Raw genomic sequence first — 22,074 nt, forward strand, 5'->3', positions numbered from 1 at the left:
TGTTTTGAGAATGATGAGGGCAATGAATGTACAAATGTGCTTTACACAATTGATGTATGTATGGATTGTGATAAGAGTTGTATGAGCCCCTAGTAAAATGATTTAAAAAACCCCGAAACCATGAAGAATTATATAACCAGCAAAATTGTCTCTCAAATTTGATGGTGAAATTAGAGCATTTCCAGATAAACATAAATTAGGAGAGTTTGTAAAAACTAGACCAACTTTGTGTGTAAAGTTTTCTGTAGTTATTTCCTCTGAAATGGACAGCTGATTCCTTCTTCATAGTATGTTTAACTTTGTCTGGAAGTCCAGCTGAAATCTGTTCACTTTGGATGACCCAGCTAGCATTTGAAATATATTTGACATAGCTGTCAGCATCACAGCAACACATGAACCATGGCAGTGCTACAAAATGACAGACAGGGGAGGTTCAGGTCAGATTTGGAGGGTCAGATTCAGAAGAGGATGTGAAATAAGTGATATCATTGCTGATGTCACAGATGTTTATTGACTATTCAAAGGCATTTGTGTTTTATTGACTATTCAAAGGCATTTGACTGAGTGGACCGTAACAAACTATAGATAGCCTTGAGAAGAATGGGAATTTCGGAACACTTGATTGTGTTCCTGCAGAACTTGTACATGGATCAAAAGGCAGTTGTGCCAACAGAACATGGGCTTAATTCATGGTTTAAATCAGGAAATTGTGAGTCTGGGTTGTATCCTCTCATGATACATATTCACTCTATGCACAAAATAATCAATGAAGTAGAAATATATGAGAAGCTTATATGAAGTAGAAGGTGGTGTTAGGATTGAAGGAAGGCTTATTAAAAACCTGGGGTATGCAGACAACACATCCTTGCTTGCTGGATTGAGGAAACCTTGAAACACTTGCTGGTGAGGATCAAGGAGTGCTGTTTTCAGTATGGTTTACAACTCAATGGAAAGAAAGCAAAAATCCTCACAACATGATCAATAATGGATTTATCAATAATCATGATAAATGGAGAAAAGATTGAAGTTTTCAAATACTTTGTCTTGCTTGGATTCACAACAAATACTCATGGAAACAGCAGTGAAGAGATCAAAAGGATGAAGTGAATTGAGTAAATCTGGAAACCTCTTTAGAATATTATAAAACACTGAGGTTACTTTGAGGACTAAGGTGTGCCTGACCCAAGCCGTGGTATTCTAAATTGCCTCCTATAGATGTGGAAGTAGGACTTTAATCAGGAAGACTAAGAATTGATGTATTTGAATTGTGGTGCTAGAGAATACTAAAAGTACCACGGACTGCCAAAAGTACAAACCTGTCTTGGAAGAAGTGGTCAGAGTGTTCTTTAGAGGCAAGGATGGTGAGACTTCATATCACATACTTTTACAATGTTGTCAGGAGAGACCAGTCCCTGGAAAAGACATCATGCGTGGTAAAGTAGAGGGATGGTCAAAAAGAGCAATGACCTCAACCAGATGGATTGACACAGTGCTTGACACAGAGGAATCAGGCATAGGAACCATTGTAAGGATGGTGCAGGATCTGGCAGACCTAAATGAATACAATCTGAAGTAGAAAACCTGAACAGACCCATAATAAATAAGAGTTTAAAGAGGTGGTAACCACCCAGATGCTACCTGAATCCTCTCTAAAGAAAGGCCTGGCCTTGTTGATTTCCTCGAGAATTCAACCAAAGTTTCAGAGCAGAGTTCACAATAATACTATTCAAACTAAAAAGAAAAATATAAAGCACAGAAAGGATAGAATACTCCCATCTTTGTTCTATGAGCCTACCCTGTTTCCCCGAAAGTAAGACATCCCCCGAAAATAAGACCTACTTACAGTTTTGCCTCTTGCTGAAATATAAGGCATCCCCTGAAAATAAGACCTCCCTGAAAATAAGGCCCCCTGAATCTACTGTAACTTTGGACTCTGGACCATAGCGGCGGGCGTCCCCACGCAGCTCACTGTTGGTCGCAGCGAGCGCAGCCGGAGCAGACAGGAAGTGCGAGGTCTCTTTTAATAAAACAATAAACAATAAAGGTGTACTGTATTCTTCTTTATGGAAAAATAAGATATCCCCTGAAAATAAGACCTAGTGCATCTTTGGGAGCAAAAATTAATATAAGACACTGTCTTATTTTCGAGGAAAAAGGTAGTATAACCCTGATACCAAAAATGAGGCAAAGATACCACAAAAATGGAAATAAGAGCTCAAGAACCTTCATGATTAAAGATCGAAGAATTGTCAACAAAAATCTAGCCTCATTAATGTGATATGGAATTAGCTTACAGTGGCCCAGTATCCCTCTCTCAACAGGGCTTTAAAAAATCAGTACCACAGGGCTAATCAAAGACAATATTAATGGAAGATTATTATGCCCCAGGGGAATAAGTCATTCTACCATAAATTAACAAGGAGTTTTTTTTTAAGGCAGATAACAAACAAACATAGATCCAGGAATGAGTTCTGGTCTCACATGAAATCCTAGCTCCGATTTAAAAAGAATTAGTTCTTACATCATGACCCTGGTTGATACTTGCCCTCAGGAAGGGAACACAGAAGATATGGGTGCCATAGCGACACGTGGTGATGAACTTCGATGGTGCCTATCAGATAAAAAAGATTCTAGGCTCTTAAAGGATTGTTTCCAAACATATAGCCATATAAGTGAGATGTCAACTAAGTTCATATGGAAGAAGCACACCATCATCAGCGACTGAAAGATTGCAAGTCATATAATCCGAAGTCGAAGGATGAATTTGTATCAGAGCATAAATTGTGAGAATTCAGTTTGCAAAATGCTGTAGATGACAGTGAGAGTGGGAGCCCAAGATACATTTCTGAGAACTACATTGGAAACAAGCATCTGGTGATCTCTCTTTATCCATAACAGAGGGATGGGAGGAAAGTGATTACTAAACAGGGTGCATTGGAGAGAAGACTATAGAAGATCAAAGGGATAAACTCGAGTTGAATGGTTAAAACCTTGTCAGTTGATACCCACTCTGACGCCTGCTGGATCTGATCTGCTTTTTAATAGTTTCCATGTTTTTTTTTTTGCTTGTTTGTTCATATTAGGGTTTATCTAACATATGTTATTGCTATTGGGGTCACCCTCTTGAAGTTGTGATATATGTTTTTCTATGATTGGGTATATGAAACCCAGCATTGGTGAACCTTTAGGCACAGCAAGTAGAATAAAGGTTTCTGGGGGCAGGGGAGGGGGTGTGTTACAGTGCTAGGAGGGGATGTGTGGAAAGGAGATGAAGTCAAGGAGTCCAGGAAGGAAAATGATGTTTGGAAACTGATTGTGGTAGCAATTGTGCAATACTGATTGATGTGATTAAATGGTGGAATGATATGAGATATGAATAACTCCCAATTAAAATTTTTTTAATATACCCAAGAGAATTCAACAGCATATCAAAACAAGAATACATTTTGACCAAGTGTGCTACATATCAGGTATTCAAGGAAGATTTGACATCTTAAAAAACCAATAAATACAATCCTGCACTCATGATCATCTCACTTGATACAGAAAAGGCATTTGATAAAGTCTAGCACTCATTCCTGATAAACACTCTCAGCAAGACAGGAATACAATGGAGGTTTCTCAATATGATAAAAGGTATTTATACAAAATCAACAGCCAAGATTTTTCTCAATGTACAGTGACTAAAAGCAATTCCTTTGAGAACACAAACTATACAAGGATGCCTTTTATCACTAATTTTACTTAACATTGTTCTAGACATATGACCTAGAGTAATAAGACAAGAAAAGGGAATTGAAAGCATTCAAATTGATAAGGAAGAAGTAAAATTATCCCTTTTCACAGATGATAGTATATTAAGACTTGAAAAATTCATGGAAAAGTTATATTATCTTTTAATTTAATATTTCCAAGAATTTTTGAGGCTCCTTATATATTTTGAAAGTTCTAAAGATTTCACAAGAAAACTAATAGACCTAATAGAAGACTACAGCATAAACAGGACATAAGATCAACATCTCACAATCAAAGAACACCTAGAAAATAATGCCAAAGATATAAGCCCTGCAAAGTATAAAATACTTAGAAATAAATCCAAACAGGAATTTGAAAGACTTATACCGATACTCTAAAACAGTACTGTAAGAAACAAAAAGACATCTTCATAAATTGAAAAATATACACTATGCTTATGGATAGTGTAGTAGTTACATAATGTGGTGTCAATTTGAGAGGTTTATGAGTGAAGGGGTGGAGTCTAGTCCGTCGATCAGATCATAGCCAATGAGGCCTCTGTGTGGGCATGGCCTTCTCCTGAGAATTCTGGGAATTCCTGAATTTCCTCCTTGGAGGTGGGAGACATCTTTCTCTCTTGGCTCACTCCCTGAGAGACATTGCAACTGAAAAGAGACATGGAACTACACTAGTGCCCTGAGCTGGAAAAGTCACATGGACCTACCCTTATGCAATCAGACCTCTGAAGCTAGAGAAGCCATGTTGAGACCCCTGCCAGCACTAAGATGTTTACAATGCCACTGGATCCAAAGACTTTCTACCAAATGGCCAGTGATCATCCTGCATTTGGCATTACTGCATGTGTTTTGTGAGTCTGAAGAGGATTTTATAGATTGGTATTAGACATATGGGCTAATATCGGACTTATGGGTTTGGACTAGACTGGGTTGGGTTACTTTCTTAATGTATAATTACCCTTTATATAAAACTCTCTCTTATATGCATATTAGTGTCTCTATGGGATTTGCTTCTCTAGTCTACCCAGACTAACACAGATAGGAAGATATAACATTGTGAAAATGTCAATACTACCTGCAAAACATAATTTCTATTAAAAACTTAACACAAGATTAACCCAATGAGGTGGAGATTAAAGATGTCCCAAATGTCCGCCTTTTCTAAAATGCTTTTTGACTCTATTATCCTTACTATCAACCACCATTCCCCACCTTAGGATATTCTCTCACATCCTGTGGTTCTGAAATTCTCTACAGCATCTCAAAACCCTCAGACCATTAAGGAAGTTGCTCATCTTTGAGGGTGCTAGCAAATCCCAAATCAGAAGTTCATTATCTGGAGGATTCTCCTCATCCACAAGGCTGTGGTAGCTGGTGAAATCAGCTCAAGTAATAACTCACAATGCAAGTCCCAAGGACCAGAGCTCAGGCGTATGGAAGCCAGACACAGGTCCAGAGCCAGAAGCAGAATGTTCCAAATGAAAGCAAGTCTGCCCGTTTTGGTGCATGCTCAGTTGGAAAGGGGAGGTCACAAAAAGAATGACTTTGATGGAAGTGTAGTTTTTGTCTTCTACAGACCATACTCCTAGGGAAACAAAGGGTGGTGTCTTGAGCCACCCCTTCTAGCAATGTGAAGACTCATCCACTTGATGGCAATCCTGTTTCTATGAGTCACAAATCCCTCAATGACAATGAAATTTTTAATCCTGTCTCATCAGCCCATAAAGTCAGCAACAATAGGCACCAGTTCACAGGCTCAAAAATCTTTTCTTCATCTGGTCAAGTTCAGGTCAACTCAGTGTTAGCTGCCTCACTTAGCCTCACCAGGGGGCCCATTGGCTTCCTTGCCTTTAGACCATGGGCCAATCACAGATTCTCAAAAATTCTAGTTCCCTTGGACTAGGTCATGAACGTCAGACCAGTCAACCTGCTCTCATCTTCTCCTCTAGTTCCTGCAGACCAGGTCCATGGGAGTCAGTGGTCATACTCACCCCATCTCTCTATTGCTTCATTTCTCCTGCTTCCACTGAAAAAATGGATTCATGTGGTCACCTAGCAAGCATTTCACCCGGACCTAGGCTCCCTTTAATGTTCAGTCCTAGAGAGGAGTTTTCTTCAGGGCTCCAGATTTTTTCCAGCTTCTGACAAAAACCACTCTGATTCAAAAATCCAAAGAGTTCCTCTTTCTTAAATCTGTCAACCATGGCCCTTAGGCAAGACTCTTATAATACAAATATCCTGAGTACTCCAAAGCACTGAGTGGGGCTTATCTCTTTAGGCCTGTCCTAACCCACTTAAAGAATCAAATTTTAATGGCTCAAGTTGAGTGGGCTTGCAAGCTCTCTATTTTCATACTCCCCAACAATCATTTCTATCAATCCTTGTATCAACAATAATAAGCGGAAGAAATCAGTATAAACAAAGTAGAATCAGATACTAAACTCAATTCTTACAACAGTTAAATTCAGTCCTTATTTAGCTTATCTTAATCTTTATCTAAATGATTCTATTGAGACAAAATACAGAATTAGGTCTCTGAGAGCATCAAGCGAGAGCCAGACTTTCTGTCAGCCATTTTCCCTACGCAGCATGGTTTCTGAGAAATTCAAGGGGCTATCTTGCCATTGGAGCTTGAGATTCACATTTATCACAACCATTTTCAACATTTTAAACGGGAACAACCAAAAACAACAACCAATGAAAGGAATCAAAATATTAACTTCCCATGTTCTTTCCAGAAAACAACCCAGTAAACTGCATGGCCATATCTGACCTCTGGCTAGCCATCGCAGAAAACTACCATGAGATAGAGTTCAAGAAAACATCCACTCTCCATCTTTATGATTTGTTTCTCTAGTATCCCACTCTCAAGGTGCCATAATGTGTTAGTCTGGGTAGACTAGAGAAACAAATCCAGGGAGACTCATGTGTGTATTTATATAAAAGAGCAATTGAATATTGAGAAAACATCCAAGTCCAGTCCAGATCAAGTTCATAAGTCCAATATTAGCTCATATGTCTGACACCAATCTATAAAGTCCTCTTCAGACTCATGAAACATATACAATGATGTGGAATACATGAATAACACAGGTCAGTGGGTGGAAGATCTTGTGGATCTAGTGGCAGTAGAGGCATCTCATCACTGGCAGGGGTCTCCAAAGGCTCCTTCAGCTCCAGAGCTCTAGCATCGCTTCATGTGTCTGGTCAATGGAAATGTCTTGCAGGGAGTAAGTGTGTGTCCTAGCCTCCAGCAAGCTATTTATCTCCTTAGCACCTCCAAATGAGGTCATCAAACTGTGATCTGATTGACAGGCTAGACTCCACCCCTTCACTCTTAATCCTCTCAAATTGACAACAGATTATGTAAGTACTACAGTATCACTCAGGTTTCAAAACCAGAAAAGGCCAACTGGTATTAAAAGCACCATCTTTATTAAAGCAGACGACTGGGGAAACTTAATGAGGTGGATTGGCACAACAGACTCAAATTTACTCAAATATCACAAGATTCAAGAAGACAGTGCAGGGCCAGGCAATGTTTCCTTTGTTAAACAAAAATCAGAGCTGACCTGATGGTGACTGACAACAAGGCAAAGTTAGGGAAAACCTAGAAAATCAACATGTGCTCTGAACTGGACTTACACAATAAAATCATTAAATAAGTGTTTACAGTAACTCCATTTGTGATGGACTGGTGTTCACTAATAAAATATGTGTTAGGCAAATTCAGTGTGCAAATAAAATCACAGAATGTTTGTTTAAACCAAGGTCTATTTTAGTTTTTTGATCTTAAAAAAATGAATTTTGTGTACTCAAAGTGCATTTATTCCCTCTTCACACATTCATTAGAACACTTACCAAGTTGAGCACTGGTCAAATATTTTGGGACATAAGAAATGAGATATACTCTAATTCCCAAGGAGGATGAACATACCAGAAACCTAGTGAGTATGATACAGTTGGGATATAGATAGAAAGGATGAACTTGGTGCTAGAGGAATAAGATGGAGTTTTTGCAAAGGCTCTCAAGAGAGGAGGAAATGGAAAGAAGGGAATGCTAAATCTTGGAGGTAATTTCAAAGGAGGTGATTTCAGATGGATTTGGGTCAAGGAGAGAAATTATGCAGGAGATGGAAGCAATGATGAGATGAGCTTTAGTGGAGAGGGAAATAGTAAGTAGTAATACAGCAGAGACGTACAGTAATGAAATAGCCGAGTAGCTGATGAACGTACATTTGACTGTGCAAATGAAGAGTCTTACTTCTCAGTAACACCTTGAGTTTTATCCTGAAGGCTGGGGGAAGCCATTGGCAGAATTTCAGCAGTGTTGTGATATTATGAAATGTGTATTCTAACCAGACATGTAGAGACGATTGGGAACTGATTTGACCAAGACAGAGGCAACGCTTAGGAGACTAGTTGAATAATCTAGGTGAAACATGATGAAGTAACTTGTCCATCCTACTTAACCAATCCCTACCCACATCCCAGATATGTTTGCATTTTGGATTTTCTAATCAATCTATCATGAAAGCTACTTTCCCTACTTCCTCAGAGATAAGCTGTGTTAATAATAACTACTATCTATTGAGTTCTTGAAGGAACTTTATAAAGGTGAGACTGTTCCCATAGATGTTTACAGTCCCAGAAACCCTGGGGAGCAGTTCTGCTCTCCCTATGGGGTCACTATGAGTCAGAATCCACTCGATGGCAGCACGTTTGAGTCTTAGGTTCTCACAGTGTGCCAGATAAAGTTTTCTATCCTTTACATGTAGTAAATTATGTGATTCTGATAATAGCCCTGTGAGGAAAACACGATTCTTATTTCCATCTGAAAGAAAGGAAAGAGAGGAACAAAGAGTCACACAGACTGTAAAGGACAGAAACCAGATTCAAAGACAATTTTTAATCAATTTGCCATACTGTCTCTTTGGTAACACGACCGTCCTCAATAACAAAATGCTTTTGTTTGTCTCTCTCCTTTGTCCGGATTACTTATTGTTCATAGCTTTATTTTGATTTTGCTTGCTCTGAGCTTCTATTCGCTCACACTTAACAGTGCACCAGTTTCTACTTCTGGCCTTTACCCCAACCCTGGATTCACTGTTGATTTTGATGTTGCTGTTGTTACCGGTTGCTGGAGAGTTGGTTTCAACTCACGGAAGCCCCATGGACAATAGAACAAAGAGCTGCCTGGTCCATGTCGTTCCCACGATCATGTGACTGACTCCATTGTGACTGGCATTTGAGCATTTTGAGCCCTCCAACCTCACGGGCTCATCTTCCAGCACTATATCAGACAATCTTTTGGCTGATTATCAGAAGGAAATAATCAAGTGCTTACTTCTCTGTTTTAGTCTGGAAGTTTGGCTAAAATTTGTCTACCATGAGTGACCGTGCTGGGATTTGGAATACTCATAGCCTAGTTTCCAGGATCATAGCAAGCTGCCTCAGTACACCCAACTGACAGTTTTCAGTGGTGGGACTGATCCCTTACTGGGGGTTGACTCTTTCCTCTGCCTCCAATCAAAACAGTCAAAAGGAGAATAAAGGGTGACTTAAAAAAAAATCAAGATCTAGGACTTGTGGAATTTGTTGATCAAAGATGTGTATCAGGTTAGGGAGATCACAGGTACCAAGATGAATTTTAAATATTTTCATGGTCAACTCACTAAATGCTGCTACCATTACCTGAGACAGGTAACAAGAGAGGAACTGAGGATTTCTCGTTTGAATATTTCTTTTAAGAAACATGCCAGATTTCTAAATGGTAATGGTATAAATGAAGACTAAAACTCACTGCCATGAAGTCAATTCTGATTCACAGTGGCCTTATAGAACAGGGTCAAAATGCCTCTGTGGGTGTCCACAACTGCAAGATTTTACAGGAGTAGAAAGCCCTGTCTTTCCCTGAGGAGTGGCTGGTGGTTTTGAACTGCTGAGCTTGAGGATCATAGCCCAATGCATATCCAAGATGCCACCAGGGTTCCCAATGAAGACACAGATCTGGATATATATAGTTAGCAATACAGGTCATTGATTTCAGCTAAAGATAGATTTAGTTAAGATTTCTATTTAAACACACTTTGAGGTTACTTTTGGTTGTTTAATATATTTGAAAACAATGCGTATTTTTTAAATTAAATTTTTATCTAGTCAAAGTAATAAAAACAAACAGTTAAAAAGTCACACATTTCTAACACCCTCTCATAAAATACTGGCTCCTCACCCCCTCTATTCTGTTCCTCAGAAGCAGCTCAGTGATAATACTAACTTCTAAATAACACCTTTATGCTGCTATCGTGAAGTTTATGTTTTGGATATCATCTACTGATTTTCTATTATGGAAGAAAACTCTTTTATAGTACTCTCTCTCCACACCTACCATTCCTCATACTCCAATACCACAACATGGCTATATTGTTCAGTCAATATGCAATTTTTATATTATTATGATAAACTACTATTTACGGCTGACTCAATGTGATCTAATATTTCATTTCTAGAATTTATCTTTTTCTTGAAATTATTAATTACCTCATACTTTCATTTGCTTAGTTTTTTTATGTACCTTTCACTAAATTGTCTTTCAAATCTTTGACAGAAACATAAATCAACTCTCAATGATAATCTCCCAGGAGGTGATCTGTCAAATTCACTTTTTCTTGGCAGTCATTGATGCCTTCCTCTTTACAGGTTCTCTGAATCAGACTGTTTTCTCTCCCTGGTGTTCTTTTACCTTGTCCTGTGAGTTGTTTTGCCGCATTTCTATATCCTGGATCTCATATCTCCAAATGCTGTTTCTACTTCAGCGGCTGTCGGAGAAAAAGTGCATGCAAACTGGAAATACTCACCCGTGTATGCTAAATGACTTCTAGTGTTTTCTCACTCTTGAATTTCTTGAGTTATGGGTTATCTCTTTTGACTAGTTGTGTTAGTCTGGGTAGAGTAGAGAAACAAAATTCATAGACACTCATATGTATATGAGAGAGTTTTATATAAAGGGTATGTGTACATGAAGAAAGCACCCTAACCCCATCCAGTCCAAGCCCATAAAAACAGCATTAGCCCATGTGTCTGACACTGGTCTACAAAGTCTTCCTCCATCTCACAAAACACACGCAATGACACAGACTGCAGGAGGAAAGCCAAATCAGTGAGCGTGTAAGCATCTCAGCACTGGCAGGGCAGTGCTCTAGGACCCAGGGCTGCATCAGGGTAGGTCCATGCGGCTTCTCCTCAGGGATGTCTTGCAGGAAGTGAGTCTTGTCAGCTGAAGCAGGGAACTGGCTAAGACAGCCGAACCTTGGTCTGACCGTCAGAGTGCAAATGACCAGAAAGGCAGGCGAGGCTCACCAAGCCTCAGTGAATCCACATGTGTTCATTGGCCAGGTTGGCACAATAAACCTTAATTATCACACTGATGATCCTAGGTAGTTCATTTATTTAATAGAACTAAATAGCAGTGGGCATTTGTATGGCGGGGAGATCTTGTGGAACGTAGGGTTGTGACTGGTACCTTTACAACAGGTGACCAAGCAGGCAGCCAGCCATAGAACTTTTCCCTTATGCTCCTCAGTTTCTCTACAGAACATTATCTAGTAGTATATGGAGGCGGATTAAGCCTGGATATCTGGGAGTCAAGCAAAGGAAAGGAACATTTCTTTAAACTTCCTTAAAAGTAGAATGGACCCTTCTTAATTTAATTTGTATTGCCTCCAAATTGTTTGGATTTGTAAGACTTTTCCTTTGGATAATTACTAAGTATCTGGACCAGTCCTTTACATTATATGGTTTTCACTCTATACTTTAAGATGTGTATGCTTCTGAAAATTCATTCTTTCAATGAATTTTATATTACTTAACTTGTCACAATAATTGAGATGGGAACCCCCCACAGGAGTGAAGAAAATCTTCCTTATTTTTTTTCATGTCTATCTATGTAAGAGAGGCAGGATAAACAATCCTGAGGAGAAAAAAACGGGACTGACAGTTCTTGGGGGACAGGGGATAAGGGGAGGTGGGGGGCAGCCAACAAACTCAGGGACAAGGGAACAACAAGAGCTGGTGGGGAGGGCATAGAATTCCTTGATCAAGTGCAATGTAGCTGGGAGGAAGTACAGAAAGCTGAATGAAGGGTGAACAGGAGGAAAGTAAAAGGAAATAGAAGAAAGAACTTGGAGGCAAAAGACATCGATAGAGGTATAAACATAGGCATGCACATATGTAAATATATTACTATGTAATGATATGGCTATAAGTCTATATATGTATTTATAGGTTAAGTACTAAGGTAGCAGATGGACATTGGGCCTCTAGTCAAGTCCTCCCTCAACACAAGAACATTTTGTTCTAATAACCTGGAATCCCGAGATGCTCACTTTCCCGACATGATCAAGGAAGACAAAATGGGTGCATACGCTAATGTGCTGAAGAAAGCTGATGGTGCTCGGCTATTAAAAGACATAGGGTCTGGAGTCTTAAAGGCTTGAAGTTAAACAAGAGACAACATCTGTACAAATGTGCTTGATACAATTGATATATGGATTGTTATAAGAGCTGTAAGAGCCCCCAATAAAATGATTTATTTTTTTTAAGCAAAAAAAAACCCCACCTTACAATTATGCTGCCGATAAGTGCAGTTAACATACTGTATTAGCTAAAAATCTCTAGCCCTTTGAAAGTTCTATTTTGTGTGGGCAGAGTAGGCCACTTTTGATTGGGAGAGAAATCAAGGAACTCTATAGTGCATGGTGATTGCATATATAATACAGTTCATTATTCTCCATCCCTTAGCGAGGGTGCCATAACCGAGGGCTCCAGGATACATTAGAACACCATAGGCTTGGGGGGGAGGATACCACGTGGAACAAAATGAAATGGAGTCACCAGAAAAATCCTTCCTTCACAACGTTTTCATGTGATACCAAAAGGAATAGCCGCTTAGAGCTACAAAGTTGGGGCTGACAGTGAACACAGTGGCAAGATGCCTGTACAGTGAGTCTTGGAGGGATTTATGATAAATTTACTTGACAAATTGACAAAATGTGGACAACTTACAATAGCACCCGACTGTCTTGATTGGGCTAGTTTTATATCTCAAAAGGATGAAGTTCAGTGACAAGACTAAGGGGAAAAATCATTGTTATCAATCTATGAGACTTCAGCATTTTGTTGTTGTTGCAATCTAATTATGTTTTGTAGACTCATGTATGCTTATGTTAAGTAAATTCAAGAAATGAGATTCCATGTGAATCATTAAAGCTAAAATACCAATTCTCATCTGAAATACCTGCTACCTCTTGAAAATCAAGCAAAAGTATGTGAATTTTATATTTTGAAAGCATTTGTGGAATGAAAAGCTACCTCAGTGCTGTGCAGGTGTGTTTGCATGTGTGTATTTGTACAGTTACAAGCTATGATTTTAACTGGCTGGATTTCACATAGATCAGAACACTGAGAAACTGGTCAAAATGTTTGGCTGCATTGCCTTAGTGATGAGCCCACAGAATCCAATATCTTAATAGTGTTTACTTCCTTAGGTGATTCCAACAGGCGTGGACCTGCTTGGTATTTTCTAGGGAGCTCACCACTCAGATCTAGAACTGCTCCATGTAGGATGGGAATTGACTCAGAGACCCATGGATGTTTTAGATATAACTGGAAATTGGGTCAGGGAAGAAGACTTTTGATGAGTCTTGACTCTCAGGTGCTAGAAAATTACTACATATTGCTTTTCATAAACATCAAGGCTACTTTTCATTTAGGGTCCAAACCAAACCCAAATCACTGTCATCAAGTTGATTCTGACTCTTAGTGACCCTACAGGACACAATAGAGTTGCCCTACAGAATTTCTAAGGCCGTGAATCTATACTGCTTTTCTCCTCTGCAGCAACTGGTGTGTTTGAACAGCCGACCTTTTGGTTAGCATCCAAGTGCTTTAACCAAGGCACCACCAATACTCCTGCATTGAAAGCAAATTTACTTAATATTCAAGTGCCCAGGCTGAAGTTCATCTTTGGCAATTAATTATATTACTCAGACCTGACTTCCTTTGCATTTCAAATAGAAAGGGTCTAATTTAATCTTTCTGACAATTCCCTTTTCTCATTTACTACCTTTATTTTTTGTTTTCTGGATTGTATAGTATTGTGGTGCACTATTTACTAGCTTGTTTTCCTAGAAGGAGCCCTGTTGGTGCCGTGGTTAAAGAGATCAGCCGCTAATTTAATTGCTAGTGACCGCGCGGTAGGAGAGAGATGAACCAGTCTGCTTCCATACAGATGACAGTCTTGGAAACTCTATGGAGCGGTTTTACTTACTATTCGACTCATTATGAGTTGGAAAAGACTCAAAAGCAATACAGTTTTTGTTTTATTCCCTGGGCTATGTTATTATTTGATTTGGAGTCCTGGAAATAATGATAATAAAATGGTACAGATTTTAAGCATTGCAAAGTGCTATAACCATTTCAAGAGGCAGCACATGATCAAGGACTGATGGTAAACTGAAGGAAGAACTCAGAGCTGCACAGAAGGCATTAACAATAAACAAGGCTCCAGGAATTGACAGACTACCAACCGAACAAGCTGATGAACTACTGGAAGCACTTATTTGTCTGTGCCAGGAAATGTGGACGGTAGATACCCAGCCAGCAGACAGGGAAAGACGAATATTTGTACCCATTCCAAAGAAAGGTGACACAATATAACAGAATTTGTTGAATAATATCATTCTTATCACAGAGAAGTTAATTTTTGCTGAAGATCATTCAACTACGGTTGTAGCAGTACATTGACAGGGAGCTGCCAGAGGTTCAGGTCAGATTCAGAAGACAACATAGAACAAGGGATACCACTGCTGATGTCAGATGGATCTTGGAATAAATAGGGTAATACCCGCAAAATGTTTACTTGTACTATATTGATTTTGCAAAGGCATTGGACTGTGTGGATCATAACAAACTGTGGATATCCTTGGGAAGAATGGGACTTCAAACACATTTCATTGTGCTTATGCAGAACTGGTACATACATTAACTAGAAGTCATTCAAATAGAAGGGAATCAACTGGATGGCTTTAAATGCATCAGTGTTTTACCCTTTAGCCATAGTTTTCAATCTGTGTGCTGAGAAAACAATCTAAGAAGCTGGACTTTATGAAGGAGAACGTAGCATCAGGATTGGAAGAAAGTTGTTAACACCCTTATGCAGATGACAATCTGGCTTGCTGAAGGTGAGGAGGATTTAAAGCACTTGCTGATGCAAATCAAGGATTGCAGCTTTCCATACGGTCTACAACTCACTGTAGAGAAAACCAAAATCCTGTCAGCTGGACTAATAGATAACATTATGATAAATGGAGAAAAGAATGAAGTTGTCAAGGATTTTATTTTGCTTGGATCCACAATCAATGCGCATGGAAGGAGCAGACAGGAACTCAAGCAACATATTGCATTAGTCAAAGATGCCACAGGCTTATTTAAAATGTTAGAATGGGAAGATGTCACTTTGAGAAATAAGATACCCAACCCATGGCCTTTCTATTGCTTCCTAGACATGTAAAAGTTGGACATTGAGTAAGGAAGACCGAAGAAGAATCAATGCACTTGCATTATGGTACTGGCAAAGTATATTGTTAAATACCATGGACGGCTGTTTGGGGCTGGGTTGACTAGAGAAACAAATTCAGTGACACTCATATGTGTAAGAAAGGACTTTATATCAAGAAGTAAATATGCATGAATAAAACATCCTAGCCCAGTCCAACTCAAGTCCGTAAGTCCAATACTAGTCCAGAAGTCTCTCTCCCGACTCACACAGTCATATGCGATGATACATAATGCAGGAAGATCACATGCCTGTGGGAGCAAAGTCTTGGGGTTCCCATGGTCGTGGACATATCTCCAGGGCTCTGGCAGGTCTCAGAGTCAGCTAGCCAGAAGGTGAAGGCAAAGCGAGAAGGAAAGGTTCCAGGGCCCTCCTTCCAAGGCCACACCCACAAGAAGGTGCCATAAGATTGTGATCTGATTGACAGTTGAATACCACCCCTCACCCCCTTCAAGTTGACATAAAAGTATGTAACTCCCATGGCTGGTAGTTAAGAACAAGTACGTCTGTCTTGGAAGAACTACAGCCACAGTGTTGCTTAGATGCAAGGATTAGTAGATTTAGACTCAAATGCTTTGGTTATGTCATCAGGAGAGATCAGCTCCTGGAAAAAGACATCACGGTTGGGGAAATAGAAGGATAGAGAAAAGAGGATGGCCTTTGCAGAGATGAATGGACTCAGTGAGTACCCCAAGGGGTCCAACATAATAACAACTGTGAGACAAGCACAGGACTCGAGGGTGGTTCATTCTGTTGAGTGAATATAGGGTCACTATGAGTTGGAACTGATTGGATTATACTTAACGACAACAATACTCCTTTAAAGGAGTTTTAAATGGGTTAATTAGACATATTAACACAGCTTTGCTTTCTTATCCATACAGATTTTAATTTTAAGCAAGTGTTTAAAATTGTTTGCTGTAAATATAATTGTGAAAATGGGACCAGATTTTAAAGCCACATGTAATTTGAAGGACTTTTGAGGTTGATCTTTTTGCAAAGCTCATGATTACCATCTATTTTATCTGCCTTCAAAGTTTGAATTTTGTATGAGTTTCTCTAAGTATGCAAAACTGAATTATAAGTTGCAGGGAAACTTATATATTCCTACATGAGACTATTTATTTATTGGTTCTCTATCAACTCACATTTTCAGAAAACAGGGGAAAAAAAGAAAGAAAAGTGAACGTTAGACTTATATTCTGAGTCCATGCATTGGGAGAAGAGAAGTATGTTTTCTCAAACATTTAGACTCTAAAGTTTAGAATTTTGAAACCAAAGTTCTTTCATTAGCAACAGTCATCATTACACTGAGTAGAGGTAATTATAACTTCTTAATATCTCATTCTGAGTAGAGGTAATTATAACTTCTTAATATCTTATTCTCATGGTAAATGAGAATCGGATTCTAGGGAGCCAAATAGTAGAAGGGGCTTTGTCTAGGCAAGTTCTTTAGGAAATTGTCCATGTAATTAACCAGCAAGTCTCTTTTTCCCAGTCCCTGCTTTGTTTTCACAGTGCTATGCAGCTCCATCTGTTGACAAAATGTGGACAACTTGCAATATCACCCTACTGTCTTGATTGGGCTAGTTTTTAACAGTTTTTGGAAGAAAAGTTGGGAGGAAAAGAATTAAGGGTTGTTCTTCTGGAATTTCACAAGAGAAATTCCCATCCTCTTCCCTCACCAATGCTCTAAATTGAGATTAAATTTGATGAAGGCAGGACTGCTCTTGATGGGGATCCATGGGCCTGTTTGCATATTTCTCATGTCTAGTTTCTCATGTCTAACCCGTGGCTCTCAGCACAGGCTTTTTTTTTTTTTTTAATCCACTGGTCGGTGGAAAGGGCTGACAGTGATGTCTGCAAAGTGTCGAAAAGTAAGAAAGAAAACTTTTACCAATATCTCTTTGGATTATCTTCATTTTTCTAACTTCAGACCAAGTATTGGATTCTGGAGAATAAATATTCTTACTGTGATTTGATCAGGGGAGATGGGTCATTCTGAAAAAATCTTTACATGTCTCCAATTAAATAAATCTTGAAAACATAATGCTGAATGTTAAATAAGAAGTTGAAAGTTATTAATATGACACAATCTATGTGAATTTCAAAATACTTTATTTATGGCTATATACATATATCATATGTATATAATGAACAAGAAGACCCTCAACGAGATGGGTTGACGCAGTGGCTGCAACAATGGGCTCAAACAATTGTGAGGGTGGTGCAGGACTGGGCAGGGCCTCCTTTGGTTGTGCATAGAGTTGCTATGAGTCAAAATGGACTCAATGCATCGAACAACATATGTCAATTGGAGAGGTATATTTCTATTCACGAGCAGGTTGAACACGAGTTATGAGAACAACCACTGTGGGGAGAAAGGAAAAGGGAAAAGAATAAGGTTGGGGTGAATTGGGAATGTGATTGTAGCAGCTTTTCCTTAGAAAAGGAAAAGGTATATACATCTGAATCAAATATAATAAATATTAGTACTTTTAAAGCCTAGGTTTACATTATTTTAAAGCTTTTGAAATATTGAAGTTGCAAAATTTATAGCAATCCATTTGTAAGAAAAATCTTTAGACTGCCGACACAGGTTCATTTCAGTAAGCTTTTGAAAGAATCCTACTACGTGTTAAGCACTAAGGATACAAACACATAGGTTGCATGGTATCTTCCACAAAGAAGTTTCAGTCAAGAAAGGAAGAGAGGTTTAAAAAACACCCTCAATAAAGCACAGCTATTACAATCATTTTATGTTAGCAGTTGGGTTAACAGATCCTAAATGGATTGATTCTCAGTTTTGTTTCTTAAGTGAGGGGGAAATACCCATGGATTAAGCCCTGGATGGATCCCTTCTGACAGGGCGCAGGGACGTGAACAGTCTTGCTGACACGTAGAATGCATTGTCAAGTGGATTGTTGCAGTTGCAGCTAGGTTAAAATTTAGCACCTTACCATTTAATCTCCCTTATGATCCATTTAAATTTGTTCTACTTTTTTCAATAATATCTCCTGCTTTCTCTGATCTGTCTTACTGTATTATTCATTTTAGTCTTGTGTGTTTGTGTATATTACTTTTTCCTGTCTATGAAATCCATGAGGTAAATCTATAGAGATAGGACCTGGACTAATGGTTCCTTGGAGGTATCAGGGGGTGGGGGTGGGAGCTGAGGAGCTAATGATCATGAGTACAAGAATGAGGAAATTGTTCTAAAACTGGTAGTGGTAATGACTGTATAATTCTTCTTGATGTAATTGAACTATTGAATTGTATGATATGTAAATTATATTCCAATAAAGCTGTTGAATAACAAAAAGAAGCACACTATCTAAAGTATGCAGATACAATTTGTAAGAATATTATATAAACATGAAGAAGATACTACTATATATGTGAAAATAATAAAGATTACCTGTGTCACTTCAGGCCAAACAAACAAACACCCCAAATTCTATATAGTTTCTTACTAAGGGAGTCGTCAAGGCATTTTGAAAATTTGCAATATGTTATTGACTTTCTTTCTTAGAATATAGCAATGGAAAATACTAATCAAGTTTTGTTGTTTTTTCCCACTCAAATATCATCCAAAGACAAACTACCACAAGAGCATTCCATTCTTTGAGCAACAGAAAAGAAAGTGGTTTATTCTATTCATAACTACAATAGGTGGCTAGGAGATTTTCACCAACATTTTTTAAAAATAGAACAGTAAATATTTGACATCCCCGTTTTAATTAAAGTGAGTTTAATATGATACTGGAGTGATAGGAATAAGAAAGGTTGCTGATAAATTTCAAAGAGCAGATAGGCACAATATATGAGTCACAGGTCTTAAACACACATCACACCTGTTAACTCTAGAGAAAACTCCCTTGTTGAGGCCGCTAGTGTGTTTACATGTTACTGTCATACAGTGGTAATGTTAGCATCCAACACGTTGGCGTCCCCAAAGTTCTACTTTAACCCAAATCTACTTATTAAGAATAAGGGGCTTACATATTTGCAGAAAACAATGAGAGAGGCGGAACTCCAGAGGCATGTAAAGCTATCGTGGTTGTGTAGGAGATAAGCTGAGTAGTCCACAGTTTCAGACAGACAGTTTCAGTCCAAAATGTGAGTGACACGGCCAAGGGGAAATCTGAATGTGTGCACAGTATGGCGGAAGCACGACTACATGGCTAATGGAAGAATATATACTCAAGTGGCCCGACAAGCTCCTTACTAGCCTATGTGTCTCCCCGGCTACAGAGTGTTTGTTGGCTGCCTCCGTGTGAGGACTCCTCCCACCTCAGGGAGAGTGGGAAAGGCTAGAGTATGCCTGCAGCTGGACTTCCTCTTTTACAGACCTGATGACTTCCTGCATAGCAACTGCTCACTGGACTCCTGAAACCCGCTTCCAGGTATCTGCTGGGCCAAACTGCAGACAGCACGTAGCCTCTTCTTTTTGGTTTTTATTTCTTATTGCTGACCTAACATCCTTTCCTTTGTCAGTGGTTCAATGCTGTCATAGTAATAATAAAAGTGACTAATATTTATTGAGCTTTTACTTATCACTCAGGCACTGCTTTAATCACTTTCATATTGCATTAATGAGTCGAGGTTGGTATTTTCCTTGGCATTTTTCAATAGGCTCTCCCCCCATCCCTTATTTTTTAAACTGGGAGTTAATGCATGTATCATATCATTCAAGCACATCAAGCAATGTTACGCAATTGCTACCACAATCAGTTTCCAAACATTCTTTTCCTTCCTGGACTCCGTGAAATCATCACCCTTTTACCCACCCCATCCACCATCACCACTGTACCTCACACCTCCTGAAACCCTTATTCTACTTGCTGTCCTTATAGTTTCATCAGTTCTGGGTTTCATATACCAAAAAAACAGAAAAAATATATAATATAAATTCAAGAGGGTGACCCCCAATGACATAACTTATAACTAACAAATCATACAATTCAATAGTTCAATCACATCAAAAAGAGTGACACAATCATCATCACACTTTTAGAACTTTCTCTTCATTCTTCTACTCATCGTTATTAGCTCCCCACTTCCTCCCACCCTCTCCTGCCATACCCATGAAGATCTATTAATCCACTTACCATTTCTATAGATCTACTTATCCTCGATTTTGCACACAGAAAAAACATTAAAGAACAGACAAATCAAACAAGAATAGCAAAGCAAAACAGATAAAACTCCAATGGAAAATAAAGCAGAAAATGTTAACTACAAGTACAAATTTAAATGGCTTATAAGGGAGACCAACGGGGAGGAAAGGGAGGAACCACTAGGAGGTGAGTGGGCCAGCTCTCCCATTCATCCTACCAGAAGGATATTCGGACTCTCTTGAAGGATGCTTAATCATAGAATTACTTTGGATATTGGAGGACTTGGAAAAATACAGACACCTTTTATGCACTGAAGAATAACTTAATATTGAACGAAGCAACTGTTTTTTATGATACATGTCACAATTACAATTACAAGGAAAAATTACAAGTTATTTTTTGAAGTCATTAAAACTGGTGATTTTGTGTGTGTTGGGGTAAAAAACAAAATTATACACACTGTCATGAATTCGATTCAGACCCCATGGATATGCTGACAGGACAGAACTGCCCCTGTGGGTTTCCGAGCTCTGGTCGTGTAGCGGTTTAGCGTTGGGCTGCGTTCAGGATGGTGGACTGTCCCAAACCACCAGCAGCCGTGCAGGGGAAAGACTAGGGCCTTCTCCTCCTGTAAACAGTCTCAGAAACCCACTGTGGGGCTCTGTGAGTCAGCACTGACTCCATGGCAGTGAGAGTGAGAACTCATTACAGGAGTAGAAAGCCTCTTCTTTCTCCCATGGAAGGTCTGGTGGTTTCAAACTGCTGATCCTGAGTTTAGCTATCCAATGTTGTAACCACTAAGCCACCTGGAATAGAATAGAATCTATATTTCAACAAGATCCGCAGATGATTCTTACAGGTTTTGTTAATACGTAGTTTCTGATTCAGTGTATCTGGGGTGGAAATGCAAATTCTCAACAGGAAGTAAATCTGAATAAACTGATTTGAGGCCTTGCTTTCCTCATCATGTCTTATTCTTATGTGAGATCCAATTGCATTGCCAGGGAGTGATTGACAAACCATAAAAGCATTTGCATAATTGGCTATGTAAATGCTAGTGTTCTATTGGCATGTCTTGTGATTCCTGAGGGCTGAGTGACAATCTTGAATCACCATTTTGCCCTCAGCACATTATCTCATGGAGAGCTTCGTGGTAACACTAGAGATGGATGAGACCACTTGGGTTCTGAGTCTATGTAGGGGTGATTAGAAGTGTCCTTTAAAATAGCAACCCTTAAAACAATTCATATACAATTTCCAAGATGAAAACGGAATCAACATAAGAGCATTCCTTGGTAACTATCTTGTACCTCTTGGGCTCCAACTGTGGGTTGTTGAAGGGATAGAGACAGGTCCCCATGTGAAGCATGGAGCTGTGTGGCAGAAAAAAGCAGGTATGCATGCCAAATAGGAGAGAAAAGAGTAATTAGGGTAATTCCATCAGAAGTGAGTAGTCGTGTCATCTTGTGCGAGAATAAATGACTATGTCCCTGATTCCTTTTCTCCATGGAAGGATATGAGCGGGGGGATACGCAGAATGTGTACATTACTTCACCAAATTTGCAGCCTAGTGTGTATTTGTGCACAC

The 22,074-nt window shown here is 39.0% G+C and overlaps 1 protein-coding gene across 2 annotated transcripts in view; it reads left to right on the forward strand.

The window, feature by feature from the left end:
* Positions 1-22,074, forward strand: part of KCNK2 (potassium two pore domain channel subfamily K member 2) — a 247,703-nt gene that overhangs the window by 58,693 nt on the left and 166,936 nt on the right. The gene's annotated exons all lie outside the window — the stretch shown is intronic.

The sequence above is a fragment of the Echinops telfairi genome, unplaced genomic scaffold (genome assembly GCF_000313985.2).
Source record: "Echinops telfairi isolate 266 unplaced genomic scaffold, ASM31398v2 ScPeMD7_7424;HRSCAF=8462, whole genome shotgun sequence".
Taxonomy (NCBI): Eukaryota; Metazoa; Chordata; class Mammalia; order Afrosoricida; family Tenrecidae; genus Echinops; species Echinops telfairi.